We start from the raw sequence: 15,905 nt of genomic DNA, 5'->3' as shown, positions 1-15,905 counted from the left end.
ATGAGGAAACCAAGGCACGGAGACTAGTAAGAGACAAGATTCGGGAGGGAGGCGGGACCCCAGGGACTGAGCACCCAATGCCAAAGCAACAAATTTCCCTGGCACCTCACTTGGCCGGTCTTGTCAGGGACCACCTAGAAGCACAGAGAGTGCCTTTGAGGGAAGGAGCACTGTCAATCCTCCTGGAATCCCTAACAATTGACTTTAGCAAGGAAGGAATGCAGGAACATAATGAGAGCCATTTAGGAGTGAGCAAGAGAACACACCCTGCCGGTCCAGCTCCTGGACTCAGCCCTGCCCTCCCCTGCAAGTTTTGTTCCTTGTTGCGTGAGCAGGGAAGAGGCTCACCCCCACAGCACCAGTCCATGCCTAGGTCAGGGCAGCCAGGAGCAAAGCGGGGGCTCAGGAGAGAGAGCAGAGGGTCTGGCTACCTAGGATACCCAGAGTGTCTTAAAACACCCAATCTCCATAGCAAGGTCACTGATGGGGAGAGGGGAGGGGGGGACATAAATGCTCCCGGGGCCAACTGTAACCGTCTTGGGCTAGAATTGGCTAGCTTAACTCCCCTCCTCGGAAGGGGAACTTCACAACTGTCCTTTAAGCCAATAGACTTGGTTTCTGCCTATTTAAGCCTTCAAAGGGCTGGGTAGGGCCCAGGGGGAGAGAAAAGTTCAAGAACCCCTCCCTGAAACTGTGCTCGAGGGGAAAGGCAGAGAAGGTAAACACACTGGTGAACACAGTACCCCGGACGGTTCCGCATTCTCTCAAAGTGCCTTACAAACACTCTCCAACAGCGGCAGCTCCCAGGATTTGCGTCCTCCCGGGTTCAGAAGGAAAGTTCCTGAAGCTAGCCTCCCCTACTAGCTCTCCTTAGCACAAGTCTTTCCGGGAAGGGCACATACACTCTTGAGAACTCAGCTAGGTCAGAGGGGCCCGGGCCATAGGCCATCCCCATACCAGCCAGTCGCCTTCTGGTCACAGATTCACCCGGTCGCAAGTTCACCCAGTCGTCTCACGCCGACCCCGAACCTGCAGAGCCCCAGACCCCCGCCGAGCAACACAATCACGTGGTCCTGGCGACGGGGGCCCGGCCTAGGCACCTCCCACCCCACAGGGAGGGCAGCCATCTACTGACAGCCAGGCCGACGCAGCCCGTCCGGAACCGACAGCCCGACACCATCATCCCCCCCCACCACCATGCCTTGCAACCAGGAAGCCGCAGGGCGGGGGCGAGAGCGAGCGCGGGGTAGTCCCGGGCCTCACCGGGCGGGCCACCACGCACTGCAGCCGCCGGGTCTCTGCCGCCGCCCCGCCGCGGGTCGGGCAGCCCTCACTTACCTGGCCACTGACCACAGGGGTGGGGACCGCGAGGGACAAAGGGGGCCGCAGGCAGCGGCGTCTCTCTCCGCGGGCGTCCGGCCGCGGCGCCTTGGTCGGCCTGGAGCTCTGTCCCACTCCGGCTTTCTGGGCACTCGGGGCACTTCAGGCACTTGGGCTCCGCAACACCCAGGGCGGGGCGGGAGGAGGAGCCCGGCGGGCGGAAAACTCGGCTGGGCCCCAGCGCGCCCCGGGGCGGAGCCGCTCGCACTGGGGGCGGGGCGGGGCTGGGGGCGGGGCCGAGGTGCGGCCCCGCCCCTAGGTCTTGGCCCAGAGGACTGAAGAGCTGAGAGCTGCCTCCTGAGGCCGGGGAAGAAACACTCCGGCTTGCCGGCTCTCTTTAACCGGCAGGGGATCCCGCGGGCTCTCGGAGGTCGGCGAGAAGTAGCAACTCCGCCCGCCTTCTCCGACGGTCTCGCTCTCCGCCGGGCACGCCCTGCGCCGCGATCTCGGGGCGGGCGTTCCCCAAGCCCCCTCTAGCCTGTGTACCGTTGTTAGCGACTCTCCTTAAGGTAAAAGAACACTTTGCACGCTAAAATGGCCACGCAACCGTATGGAAATGGTGGGGGGTAGGGCGAGTGGCTGTACAGTGGAGAAACCCAGCAAACTACCTTAGCCAGGTGATCAAGGTCAACATCAAGAGAGAGAAATCAGCGGTGAGAGTAGGTGCCGATTGTGGTCTTCCTCCCAAGAATACATATTCCCAGTCTATGGGAAAAACACCAGCCAAACCCTGGTTGAGGGATGTTCTACAAACTACTTGGCCAATACTCCTCTAAATTGTCAAGGTCATCAAAACCAAGGAAAGTCTGCAAACACGTTGTTACAGTCAAGAAAGCCTACGGAGATAGGAAAATAATGTAGTGTGGTATCCTGGATGGGATCCTGGTAAAAGGACATTAGGTAAGAACTAGGGAAATCTGAGTAAAGTATGGATGTCAGTTAATAAGGCATCAGTATTGGCTCATTCATTGTAGCAAAAGCACCATACTAATAGAAGATGCTAATAATAGAAGAAACCAAGTATTAACTTCTCATTTTTTTCTGTAAATAGAAAACTATTTTTTTTAATGTTTATTTTTGAGACAGAGCACGAGTAGGGGACAGACAGAGAGAAAGAGGGAGACTCAGAATCCGAAGCATGCTTGGGGGTTGGGGGAGAGCTCAGCTCACCAACTGTGAGAACATGACCTGAGCCCACGTCAGACGTTTAACCGATTGGGCCACCCAGGTGCCCCAATATAAAAACTATTCTTAAAAAGAATAGTTAAAATTCTTAAAAAAATTTTTTTTAAGTTTATTTTATTTTTTTTTAATTTTTTTTCAACGTTTATTTATTTTTGGGACAGAGAGAGACAGAGCATGAACGGGGGAGGGGCAGAGAGAGAGGGAGACACAGAATCGGAAACAGGCTCCAGGCTCCGAGCCATCAGCCCAGAGCCTGACGCGGGGCTCGAACTCACGGAAGGCGAGATCGTGACCTGGCAGAAGTCGGACGCTTAACCGACTGCGCCACCCAGGCGCCCCTAAGTTTATTTTTGAAAAAAATGTTACACAGGTAATAAATGAACAAATGGTAATTTAAAAGCAGTTTTTAGAAACTGAAATTCTTTACTCTCCCAAGACTTTTAGGCGTGCCCTTCCAGATCCTTCTCTCTGCAACACTCTACTTCTACTCTAGGTAAATATATTCACCTAGATGTACTGTTTAAAATGGTAATTGCAGTAATTTTTTTTTTTTTCAATGTGTTTTACTCATTGCATCTTGCAGGGTCTTTCCCCGCAAGCGTACCTTGATCTACTTGATTCTTCCTAAGGATTGCATGGTGCGCGCCATCGTGCGTGTCACCTAGCTCCTTAGGGAAGGACATTTAGGTTGCTGCAGGTTTGGGGCTATTGCAAACAGCGCTGCTGGTCCTGTTTCCATTTTTCAGAGCGCACGGAGTGGGAAAGACTGGGCGCAGTAGGCCAAAGGGGAGACTCTGGCCTCGGCTCTGCAGGGGGCAGGGGTGCGGGTGCCTTGCGGAAGCCGCGCCCTCCGGCAGCCTGCTGCCTCCAGACTCCGAACCCCGGGGACCCAGTCATTTTCCACGGCCTCTGCAACACCCCTCCCAGCAAGGCGCGGCCCTTTTTCGGAGCTGGACTGCATTTTTTAGAGATGAGTGGCCGGGTGAGCCTGAAACCCTGGCCAAAGGCTCCACTGCGACACGGAGGAAATGCCCCGCCCCCACCCCCAGCAGAAGAGAGGCGGAGGTCAGTGGCACCTGGAGACTCTGCCAAAGTTGGGAAGTACTGCGGTGGGGGCGCCCGCGGCGACACAGGAACGGGCGTCGGGGTGAAGCTACCACCGAGCCCGCGGGGTTCCGAGGAAGCTTGCGTCGCCGGCGCGCTCTGGGGCCGGGGGGTTTTGTCGGGGAAGGTCACCTGGCGCCCACCAGGCCTCTGCCTGGGCACCCTGCCCCGGCGCCGCGCGTCCCGGCGGCCTCAAAGGCAAGCTTCTTCGAATGGCTCACTTTTTTCGTAGATGAGCGACTGCCTCTTTAAATACTACCTTAAAAAAAATAAATAAATAAACAAATCAGGGTTGGAATTCCTTCTGCACGTAGCACACACTTTCTGGCATCGGAACTGAGCTCTTCAAGGCCAGGATGGTGAATAGCTACCACTGTGCTCCCCTTACTGCGACTCAACCGTTTACTTTCAACAAACGTGTGTGGAGCTCCGACTCGGGTGGGGGAAACGACTCTAGGTTTGGTGTGCAGGCACCTGGGTTCTGTCACTTGAAGTTACATGTTCTTTGAGCCTTGGTTTTCTCGCCTAGAAAAGCTTCAAAATGATCTATGAAAACTTGTAATCACTGCTTCATCGCTGAAAGGAGCTGCTAACAAGCATCAAATGAGGTAAGGGAGAGTAAGTGCCTTATGATAAGTCCGGGGCTGCACAGCCCGGAAGAATAGTAGGAGACTCTTCTGATGGTTCTTACATTGAGTCATTCGACAACGATTGAGTATGGCCAATGTGACAGCCCTCTGCTGGGTGCCACAGAGAGGGACAAAAGGAAATTCTCTTCCTCTAGACTCCCATCTCTTCTCATGTGGGGAAACAAATCGTAAACACCTCACAAAATACAGGCTTGTAAAAAGCATCGTTCTGGGTGGATGAGCAGCCAGTGTAGAGGATGGGATGCTGATCTGTCTGGCCAGACTTTTCAATCGACTTTTAATTTTCTTTTTTTTTTTTTTCAACGTTTATTTATTTTTGGGACAGAGAGAGACAGAGCATGAACGGGGGAGGGGCAGAGAGAGAGGGAGACACAGAATCGGAAACAGGCTCCAGGCTCCAGGCTCCGAGCCATCAGCCCAGAGCCCGACGCGGGTTTCGAACTCACGGACCGCGAGATCGTGACCTGGCTGAAGTCGGACGCTTAACCGACTGCGCCACCCAGGCGCCCCATCGACTTTTAATTTTCAAAATCATGTTTATTCTCCCCCCCCCCCCAAGTATCTATTGCTTTCATTTCTGCTTTTATCTTTGTGGGTTTGTTCCTTCTTTCTTTGGATTTGCCCTAGTGCTCTTTCTCTGGTTTCTAGAGTTGAACTTTAGGGCCATTTATTTTCCAAATCTTTCTGTTGTTGCTTTGTAATAAATATATATAAGACTATAAATCTCCCTCTACATCCTGCTTTAACCACATATCACAAGTTTTTAATATGCCATGCTTTTGTTATCTCTCAGTTATAAATATTTTGGTGGGTTTTTTTTTTCCATTAGGATTTTATCCCTAATTCATGGATTATTTAGAAGTGTGTTTCCATTTTTGTTTCACAGTCATGGCTTTTTAAGAAAACATTTTGTCGTAGGTTTCTAATTTTAATGCTTGGAGATGAGAAAATGTGCTCTTTTTAGAATTTGTTGAGACTTCTTTGTGACCTGAGAGACAGACTTTTTTTTTTTAATGTCCCAGTTTTTGTAAAGGCACAAGATTCTAGTATTTCTCCATCCAGTTTGTTAATCTAGTTATTTATTTAGCTTGTTTATACCCCAGGCTTTTTTCCATTCAATCTGCTGATTTCTGAGAGAGTCGATTTAATGTTTTCTACTTTTATTGTACTTTACCAATGTTCTCTATAATTTGGTCTCATTTTGCACTATAATTTTGAGAATGAATTATTAGGTTCACGTAAGTTCATAATTGCTTTATCTTTTGATGACTTATCTTCTTTTATTGCTTTTCTCCTTGAAAAATTATGATGCCTGATATCAGTATTGCTATCTAAGATAGTATTTGTCTCGTATGTTTTTCCTCTCTTTTTTCAGGCTTTACTCTTCTTTAGGTTCGTCTCCTGGAAATGATATACAATTTTTTGTACCAATCTTAAAAAAAAAATCCATCTGAGTATCTGCTCTTTTTTAAGTTTATTTGTTTTGGGGAGAGAGAGAGGGAGGGGAGGAGAGAGAGAGGGAGACAGAGAATCCCAAGCAGGCCCCACATTGTCAGCGCAGAGCCTAACCCAGGGTTCAACTCACTAACAGCGAGATCATGACCTAAGCTGAAATCAAGAGTCAGATGCTTAACTGACTGAGCTACCCAGGTGCCCTCTGAGTATCTGCTTTTAATTGGCGAGTTTAGTTTATATGAATAATGATTACAGAAATATTTGGACTTATTTCTGCCCCTTGTTTTGGTTACACACACACACACACACACACACACACACACACACACTCAGGGCTGATATTCACCTAAAACACATTAATAAAATGCTGTAAATTGTAAAAAAATTGAAATTCTTCCATCCTGCTTGGTAAATAGCTGTTGCCTTGAGACCTCCCAGGGCCCCCACCCCTGACATTCCCCTGACCTAGCAACTAAAGGGGCAATGCTTATCAGAGGGGGCCTACAGCATCTTTTCCAACTCTCTAATTGGTCAGCAAACGGGCCATGCAGGTGGCTTAATATTTTGAATATCATGTGAATTATACTTTCTCCTTTCCTACTTCCCTTTGAATTGTTTGAATTTTCTTTGGTTAAACAGAGAGGTGATACTAGAATTAAAAATGTATGAATAAATAACTACTTACAAGACACCCTTCCCAGGATATCCCTCAAAAAATTCAAATCTATACTGTCAAAAAATGAACCATCTTCTCCCCTCAACCTGCTTTTCTTCTTGGGTTCTGTATCTCTGGTGAGATACCACAGTAGTGTCCCTCACGTCTGTGGGCTCCTCATGGGAGAGGCTTAGCAAACTTTTCTGTGGTCCAATGTTCTTGTAGAGTTTGCAAAGGTAAGCTATTTTAAGTACAAACAGTTAAGACATCTGGCTCGTTCTACCCTGAGTTCTCCAAAACCCTCTCGTGTTGGAGGGGCTATAGGCATTTTTGGGATTTAACTAAAAAAAATAAAAATAAAAAAATAAAGGGGCGCCTGGGTGGCGCAGTCGGTTAAGCGTCCGACTTCAGCCAGGTCACGATCTCGCGGTCCGTGAGTTCGAGCCCCGCGTCGGGCTCTGGGCTGATGGCTCAGAGCCTGGAGCCTGTATCCGATTCTGTGTCTCTCTCTCTCTCTGCTCCTCCTCCGTTCATGCTCTCTCTCTGTCCCAAAAATAAATGAATGTTGAAAAAAAATTTTTAAAAAAATAAATAAATAAAAAAATAAATAAATAAATAAAAAAATAAAGTGAGCTGGAGATACACTTAGTTAGGGCTTAGTAGGAAATGTTTATGCCGTGTGCAATCACTTCTGTGTGTACTTAACATTATTGCTAATCTTCCCAGGTAGAAAATGGTTTCTACGGATGTGGCTCTGATTCAGCCAGCAGAACCAAAGGTGGCTCAATAACAAACATGTCCTGTAACACCTGTTTTCAGAAATATGCAGAAACAAGATTTGACATCTTCGGAACCAGAAACTAGTCTATGGAAAACTCTTCCAACCATTGTACGTATGGAATTTTAAGCATGTAAGTCTATTCTACTCCACGCCCGTTTAAAATGGAAGCTCTCTCTTATAGGGAATATACTCAATAAGGCAACGTAGACAATTGTAATATACAAACAGATATAAATACATCTTTTTAAAAAATGGTTTCAAGAAATATATTTTACTAGAATTCTGTGTAATAAGGCACAAACTGTAGGAGTGCAGTGTGTGAATTAAATGCTTTCTGCACCTCACTGTGTCACATCTCAACTTATGCCATGTGTTTTATACTGATGGAGTCTGTAAATTCTAGATGCGCACACCAAGAAAGACAAAATTTTAGCATGACTTTTTTTCTTAATGTTTATTCATTTCTTTTTTAACGTTTATTTATTTTTGGGACAGAGAGAGACAGAGCATGAACAGGGGAGGGGCAGAGAGAGAGGGAGACACAGAATCGGATACAGGCTCCAGGCTCTGAGCCATCAGCCCAGAGCCCGACGCGGGGCTCGAACTCACGGACCGTGAGATCGTGACCTGGCTGAAGTCGGACGCTTAACCGACTGCGCCACCCAGGCGCCCCTATTCATTTTTGAAAGAAAGAGTGCAAGTGGGGGAGGGGCAGAGAGAGAGGGAGACAGAGGATCCAAAGCAGGCTCTTCACTGACAGCACAGAGCCCGATGTGGGGCTTCAATCCACAAACCAAGAGATCATGACCTGAGCCGAAGTCAGACGCTCAACCAACTGAGCCACCCAAGTGCCCCTAGGGTGACTTTTATATGAACTACATCAGATGATACAAAACTCAATTTACCACTACAATAAGAACATCCATGGCAAGCTGGAAAATACAGTATCTATTCAAGAAATATTTAAGATTAGACATTGCACAAGAAAACTTAAAATGCCTAGAAATCTCCTGGCCCAGGACACCTGGCTGGCTCAGTCAGTAGAGCATATGACTCTTGATCTGTTGTGAGTTCGAGCACCACATTGGGCGTGGAGCCTACTAAAAAAAAAAAATAAAAATAAAGAAGTAACAAGGTTTGTTTCTATAGCCTTCTTGGCTTTAAAGTTCCTATCTGGTGATAAGGATGTCTTTTTACTTCTTAGCACAGGGAGGGTACCTTTTGTATGGGAGATTTGTTTCCTGCTCTCCGGGGGATGGAGGAGGGTCTAAGTGTCTTGCACCTGCTGCTTCCCAAGTAGCTTCAGCTCAAAATAATCTATATTCCATTGGGGTACCTTTTGGGCAGCCTGCCCCCTCACCCCTACAACATGACTTTACCAGCAGTATTAATTGTTTGCAACTCAAGTAGCTTATTTGTGCAAATTCTACACAACCATATGACCATACTAGAAGAAGATTGGCATCCCTTTCTATTCTACGGAAGAAAACATACTATCAGAAAAGCCTCCCTATAGATAGATTTCTCTGCATTTTTTTGCGTCTGACCCATACTCTCCGCCCCTTAAGCACCGCTGTTGTAGTTTCCAGGCCCTTGTGGTTTCTCACCTGGACTCCTGCAGGGCCTTTCTAACTGCTCTTACTGGCCCCAGTCTCATTCTCTTCAGATCTGTCCTCCAGGGCGGTATAAGATGCACATGTGACTGTGTCACTCTTTTAGGCTCATCGTGAGCTCTCCAGGATGAGGTTAAGCTCTTACCCTGCCCCATCAGCCCATGCCCCGCCTCTCCTTTTGCAATGCATGCAAGTATTGCCTCTCTCAAAATGTCGACTTGCTTACAATCCATCCTCCCCGTCCTACCCTGTCATGTCCCCATACCTTTGCTCATGCTGTCCCCTCAGCCTGCAGAACCCTTCTCTCCACTTTTCACCTTGGTTGCTCCTACTCATCCTCCAAGACTCTGCTTAACTGTCATCTTTTCTAGAAGCTCTCTGACCTCCTCTTTCACCCTAGTGGACTGAACACCTGCTCTCGTCTCTCTCTGCAGCCCCAAACTCCAAAAATGAGAGGAAAGGACAAAAATTGGTATTTTAAAAAAAGAGGACAAGGAATGTTCAGAGGAGCAGAAGCACTGAGCAATTTCTGAGAGACTGAAAGTAGACAGGATGAGATATAACATTTCAGCCGAGCACATGAGCAAACGGTGCTTATATTCTGGAGTGTGTATCCCGTACTGTACATTACACCTCATGTTCTGGAATGTGTATACTGCACTATATATTACAGAAGCAGGAGCAGCAACAAGGACACTCCATGCCTGAGGTGGGGGAGGCCTGGGACAAGAAGGAGCTAACGGGCTATTGATTGGCAGGTGAGATAAGCACCCCCTTGGGAGCAGCTAGATGGGTGGACTCCTCAACATCTCCTTAAATCCAACCTTGGAGACAAGATGGCCGTGACAGGAGTATCTGTCTCTAGGTATGAAGGAGTGAAGATAGGACGAGGCCCAGATGGATGGCAAAGCCAAGGAAGAAAGGGTAGCAGCTAAGCTCCAAAGACCAAGTATGAGAGCATCCACCCAAGGATCCATCCTGCCCATCCTGCACATTCTGAATGTGTGGTGCACACATTTGCAAAGTGGCTTTCACCCCTTCATCACAGTAAGTTACGCAAACAGGTCTTTTTTGCAGGAAATCTCATGGCCAAACATTTGTTCACTACCAAAAAATTAAATACCCTTTGAGAAGCACCAACACCATGAAAGGAAGATTTATAACTGAAGAAACATAATCATTGCTAATGTTTACTGAGCATTTATATGCCAGGCACTATTCTAAACATATTGAATATATTTATTTAAAAAAAATTTTAAGCTTATTTGTTTTGGGAGGGGGGAACAGAGAGAGAGAGGGAGAGAGAGAATCCCAAGCAGGCTCTGCACCATCAGAACAGAGCCTGACGTGGGGCTCAAACTCATGAACCGTGAGATCATGACCTGAGCCGAAATCAAGAGTCAGATGGTTAATCGACTAAGCCAGCCACAGTGCCCCATATTACATGTATTTAAACTTTAGGGACACCTGGATGGTTCAGTCAGTGAAGCGTCTGACTTCGGCTCAGGTCATGATCTCACAGTCGGTGAGTTCGAGCCCGCATAGGGCTCTTTGGTGACAGCTCAGAGCCTGGAGCCTGCTTCGGATTCTGGGACTCCCTCTCTCCCTGGCCCTTCCCCTCTCGCGCTCTGTCTCTCTCTCTCTCAAAAATAAATAAACATTGAAAAAAATGTAAAAACTTTAACCCTACCAGAAATCTTTTAGGGTAAGGCTATTTTTATCCCATTTTACAAAGGGGTAAGCTAAGGTGTAAGTGATTAAGTAACTTCCTGCAAAGCCGTACAGCTTTACAGCCATACAGCCATACAATTCTTCCTGCCTCCAGAGTCAAAGATTAAAAAAAGCAAATAGGACGACTGGTACTGAGCTTTGAAGTAGGTATAACGAATTTTCTCAAATAAGAGAAGATGAAAAAGAACCAATTAGAGATGTTGGAAATGAAAAATATATGTATTTAAAAAATTTTTTTAATGTTTATTTATTTTTGAGAAGGAGAGAGAGACAACGTGAGTGGGAGAGGGGCAGAGAGAGAGGGAGACCCAGGATCTGAAGCAGGCTCCAGGCTCTGAGCTTTCGGCACAGAGTCCAACATGGGGCTCGAACCCATGAACCGTGAGATCATGACCTGAGCCGAAGTTGGACGTTTAACTGACTGAACCACCCAGGCGTCTCCAAAGATATATTTATAATTAAAGAAAGAAAACCATGCCAAGTGGATGAGCTAAGTAGTAGAACATATGCAGCTGAAGAACGAATGAACTAGCAGATTGGACGAAGCAATTTTCCCTGAAAACAGAAAGGGATTAATAAATAGAATGGAGAAAAGATAACAGACATGGAAGATAGTTCCAGAAGGGCCATGATCCATCCATTAGGTGTTGCAGAAAGAGACTAGAGCAATGGATGTCCAGTGAAATGTGGTTGATTGGCAACACAAGTTTCTCTCCTCTCCCTCCCCAAATCCCAACACCATGGCAATAGAGGAAACCTGCAAAAACAAAAGGAACGAGAGAAGAAAATGGTAGACAAATTTTCAACACACTTTTTGAAGACAGAAATTATATGGAGGAGCGGTAACTGATTCGTAGAATGGAGGATGCTTTAACTTGGGTGCACTAGAGGGAGAAATCAAGAAGTCAGCTGATTCTCCCCACCCACCCCCAGAATCTCAGCCAGGCTTAGCCTTACAGATGTAAGCTAGAGTATGAGGCTGCAATGAGTATGGGAACAGGGACATAGGCAGAAACCCTACTCATTTTCCCTGCCCCCTTCAGCAGAGGTTCCCCCCACCTATGGAGAAAGGGGACTCATTTGTCATATAAACTGAACTGTGGGGACTGCAGAATGGGACATGTAAGGCACAATGAATTTGTGAGGAGGAAGTAGAGTATGGGGCTAAACAAGGATCCAACAAAAATCTGCATTTTGAATGCTGGGACCCTAGTCTCCAAGAAGTAGGCAATCTGCAAACAGGGAACTGAAGGATTCCCCTGGGGAGAAAATGAGCCGCCCAGATAAATGTCCTCCAGTGGCTGATATTTACTGATTCCCTCAATGCAAACGCTGATTGATGCTTAAACACCCTCCAGTGAACACCATTGGTCAACAAGCCCTACAGCCATGCAGATTCCATTTACCATCGTGTGCCTCATCCCTAAATGCGAACGTCCAGCCTAGGATCACCATCCTGGGAGGAGGGCCTCTGAAGAGGGTGACCAACCGTCCTGGTTTGCCAGGGACCAAGGGGTTTCCCAGGACATGGGACATTCCTTACTAAAACTGGAAGGTGTCTGGCAAGCCAGGATGAGCTGGTCGCCCTACTCCACCTGTATAAGCGAGATCCATATGCTTGGCTTTTGCTTAATAATCTGCAAGCCTGGCCCACTTGCCCAGCTCACAGCCTGTGAGCACAGTCATCCGCTATAATTTGTAGGGTGTGGTGGCAAAATCGGCCAAAAGTTATATTAAATGGTTCGTGACTTTTGCTGATCCTTTTCCAGCCTTTGACATGATATATAGGGGAAAATACGGACTACGCTATTTGTAATTGCCAGGTGGGTAAAACAAAGCTGGATCAAAGATGGCTTCTTTAACTTTTAACTTTACCGTTAACCACCTGACACCACTTTTGGATGGGTTAGAGGTATGTTTTCCTACCGAGCTCGGTGCCTGCCTGCCAGTGTGGGTTCCGAAGGGTCGGCATCCGTGCTATACAGGTTGTTAAATGTGGTAGTACTGTGCCATCTGCTCTGTACTTGACAACAGAAAGCTAAGCGTTCTCTGGGATGCAAATTATCTGCTTTTGACATCATGAACTCAGAATGGTCTTAATAGGCAATCGATACGGCTATCTTATTACCTCCAAATACAAGGGCTACTGATTTTGGATCTGAAACAATCATTTTAATAGATACCCGCCAACCTTAGGGGATTTATAGAAAAGAATTATTAATAGTAAATTACCTCGTTTAGTTACCTTGGGAGTGCATTTCACAGCCAGTTTAACTAGCAGGGTCTGTTGTTCAAAACGAAATGTGCTGCAGGTTTTTATATGTGTCGCCAAATAGGGTGTATGGTTACCCATCTCCTGTACAGTTTCTCCAGGCTGAGTTTTATTGCCAACACACGTTATGATGTGGAACTGCGGGGCCTCAATTACTCACTTGTCGCATTGTTAAGGAACTCTCAGTTTCTCCTAAAGCAGCTCGTGGCTCTGCCAGCAAGGACTCCCTTGAGGACACACTTTGGAGGGGATGTGTGTTGGCCTTTGCTCGAGGAACACGTTCTTGCTGGCACCTGAGTTTTCATAAGAGGCTTGAATCGAAGTTCCAGCTCCATTTATTATGAAGGCATGTGGCTCATGTCTTAAATGGCAATGGAAAGCACCAACATTCCAAGTAGAATCTCAACCTCATGGCCACAATGGACTTTTTTAAAAAGCTTGGTTAAAAGAAATGCTGTTTGTGGACGAGTGCCTACAAAATATGTATTTTATTCAGTCTCTAGACACATGTTCTTAAATATATCACCAATTCAGCCAGAGCATCAGACTTGTGTGCTTGACTGCCTCTCATGGCTTCTTGACAACCGACTTTTAGTGGATTGTGTTTGGGTCAATGTCCCCCAACCTCTACTGAGGGACATTATGCAAAATATGGCTTTGAACATTGATCCGTTGTCTGTTGTAGGGATGCTGTTGAGCCCATTGCTTCTCATGCCCACAGTGGCCTCTCCATGAGGACCATTTGTAGAAGTGAATGCACTAATTGGTCTCATGTATCTGGAATTATGGAATAGTTGCATTTTTTTTTAGTAACTTGCAAATACTCTGGATCTTATAATAGGTCATATTTCCCTCCCCTTATAATAGGTCACATCTCCCTCTGCTGCTAGGTCTTAGAGCTAGGTTGATAAACAAGCGTGAGACTGTACAAACAGGACTAATCACTCACATTGGCATAGTTGGTGAAATGGAATCAGAGCATGGGTGTTGGCAAGGTTCTCTGGAGGATGTGCCTGCCATGTTGAGTGTCAGGGAATCCCCTCCCTGGACAAGGGTTGGAGACCAACATAGGGCTCTCCAAACCAGTCTTATAGAAGTGCCTGCAGATTATCCCTCTCATGTAGGGTTGGGATTAGGATCAGGTATAGTGGGGCGATGACATGGGGAGAGAGGCCCATCTAGCTCTCTACCCTCTTCCCTCACCAGCTTTCTATCTTTTATCACACATGGCATGGTTGGAAACAAATGGGCACCATATGGGAAGTTAGGGGCCAATTGCTTTCCAATACTTCACCCACCTCGGTCTCCAGATCTAGATTCCAGTGTTCGCTTCTGTTATGGGAGCCAGGGAACCGTAGATGTTGAAAGTATAGCTCTGGAGTCAGAGGGCCAATTTCAAATTCTGCCTCCATGCTCAATAGCTGAGTGGCCGTGGGTAAGAAATCTAGTCTCGTCATCTGTAAGGTAGGAACGAAAACACTGCTTGCCAAACACAGTTGTTACGGAGACACATTATGTAACTACTGTGAATCATCTGCCACAGAGCTTGACGCAGCAGTAGATGTTTGCTATGAAGAAATGCATCATGGTGGTTAAGAGTTTGGGCTTTGGAATAGGATATACTGGGGTTCAAATTCCAGCTCTTCCTGAGCCAGCTATGAAACCTTGGGCAACTTTCTAACTTCTTTAGTCCTTAATCTTTATCTGTCTCCAAATGGGACAAATAATACATATAAAACTCTTTTTTTTTAATTTTTTAATATTTATTTATTTTTGAGAGAGAGAGAGAGAGAGAGAGAGAGAGAGAGAGAGAGAGCAAGCAGGGGAGGGGCAGAGAGAGAGGGAGACACAGAATCCAAAGCAGGCTCTATGCTCTGAGCTATCCGCACAGAGGCTCGAACTCACCAACCGTGAGACCATGACCTGAGGCGAAGTTGGATGCTTAACCAACTGAGCCACCCAGGTGCGCCCCTGTACATATCAAACTCTTAACACACCATTTAATATGAAGTGTGTGGTCTATAAATGATTGCTCTAATTTCTTACTTTACTGCCGCCCCGGGAGAGAATGTTGCTCAAGTCAAGCAGGCAGGAGGAAGTGCCTAAGAGAGAGTCCCCAGAGCTGCCAGCACTTTGGTAACAGGGGAACTGATGTCCACCTCTAACGTACTTTGGTAACATAGCCACTTAGATTTATTATTTTCTCTGTGCTCAACAATGAGCTAAGAGTTCTATATGTTTGTTTTACCTGGGACTAGGTGTGGTGGATCTTTTGGGAGCCACCAGTGCTGTATCAGTCTGGGTCCAGTCAGGAGACAGAAACCACATAGGGGTTTAAGCAACGGGCGTGTAATATAAAGAACATTACGCGATGGTGAAAGAGTAACTATGGGATGTAAAGAGAGCCTTACAGGGCTACTCTCCCTACAGCTGAGGAAGGCTTCCCAAGGAAGGACAACCTCGGAAGGGGTCCACCTCTCCAAACTGTGGATCAGGCCTTATTGGAGAAGGATTCGTGGCAGCCCCTGGGACGGCGGAGAAATTTCCCGGTGCATTGGCCGCAACTGCTCTTTGGTTGCCAGATAAGGATGAAGCAATGTGCGGGAGCCCAGGTGAGTCACAACCTGGAAGGTGGGGCTGCGGACATGTAGACGGAGTCAGGCAGCAGTGTTAGATGGGCAGCACGGAACACACAGTGTCAGTGTCGGGAGGGCCATGGGAAGGTGGTCACCAGGCTGGACAGGACTCTAAGGTCTCTGGGGGACCTCCTGGGCACGTAGCTGGGGAAGGGCACCATAGGATGTCCTACACTTGCCAAAACCAGCAGCAGAAGCCCCTTCTCCTGCAGAGTTCTCCCAGCATAATGTTTTATGCTCACTGTAAAGGAAAGATGCTTATGGGGATTCTGCCCGTTATCACACAGCACATAATATTGGGTGAATTTGGAGCTGAAAAGTAGTAAGTTGATAACCAGCGGCATTTGAAGAAAGTTGGAAACACATACGTGTGGATACATATGTTCATGCATGTGCATATATGTGTACTAATCCACCCTGTTTGGTGGGGTGGGGGTGGTGGG

General features: G+C 47.1%; 1 protein-coding gene and 1 long non-coding RNA gene across 11 annotated transcripts in view; one reads left to right on the top strand and one right to left on the bottom strand.

The window, feature by feature from the left end:
* ANXA11 (annexin A11) overlaps positions 1-1,488 on the bottom strand; it is a 44,588-nt gene extending 43,100 nt beyond the window's left edge. The window contains exon 1 of one of the 2 annotated variants that reach the window (XM_023240609.2): positions 1,339-1,488. The gene's annotated coding sequence lies outside the window, so the exon portion shown is untranslated. The remainder of the gene's footprint in view (positions 1-1,338) is intronic. The other variant, XM_023240608.2, reaches the window with a different exon arrangement.
* LOC111557093 overlaps positions 1-15,905 on the top strand; it is a 37,067-nt gene that overhangs the window by 854 nt on the left and 20,308 nt on the right. For 3 of the 9 annotated variants that reach the window (XR_006587045.1, XR_002736853.2, XR_006587042.1), the window contains exons 1-4: positions 3,637-4,277; positions 7,156-7,318; positions 9,689-9,870; positions 15,257-15,438. This is a non-coding gene — a long non-coding RNA (uncharacterized LOC111557093). The other 6 variants (XR_006587043.1, XR_002736849.2, XR_006587044.1 and 3 more) reach the window with 6 other exon arrangements.

The sequence above is a fragment of the Felis catus genome, chromosome D2, assembly GCF_018350175.1.
Source record: "Felis catus isolate Fca126 chromosome D2, F.catus_Fca126_mat1.0, whole genome shotgun sequence".
In the NCBI taxonomy this organism is placed as follows: Eukaryota; Metazoa; Chordata; class Mammalia; order Carnivora; family Felidae; genus Felis; species Felis catus.
This window is presented reverse-complemented; position numbering and strand designations above follow the sequence as displayed.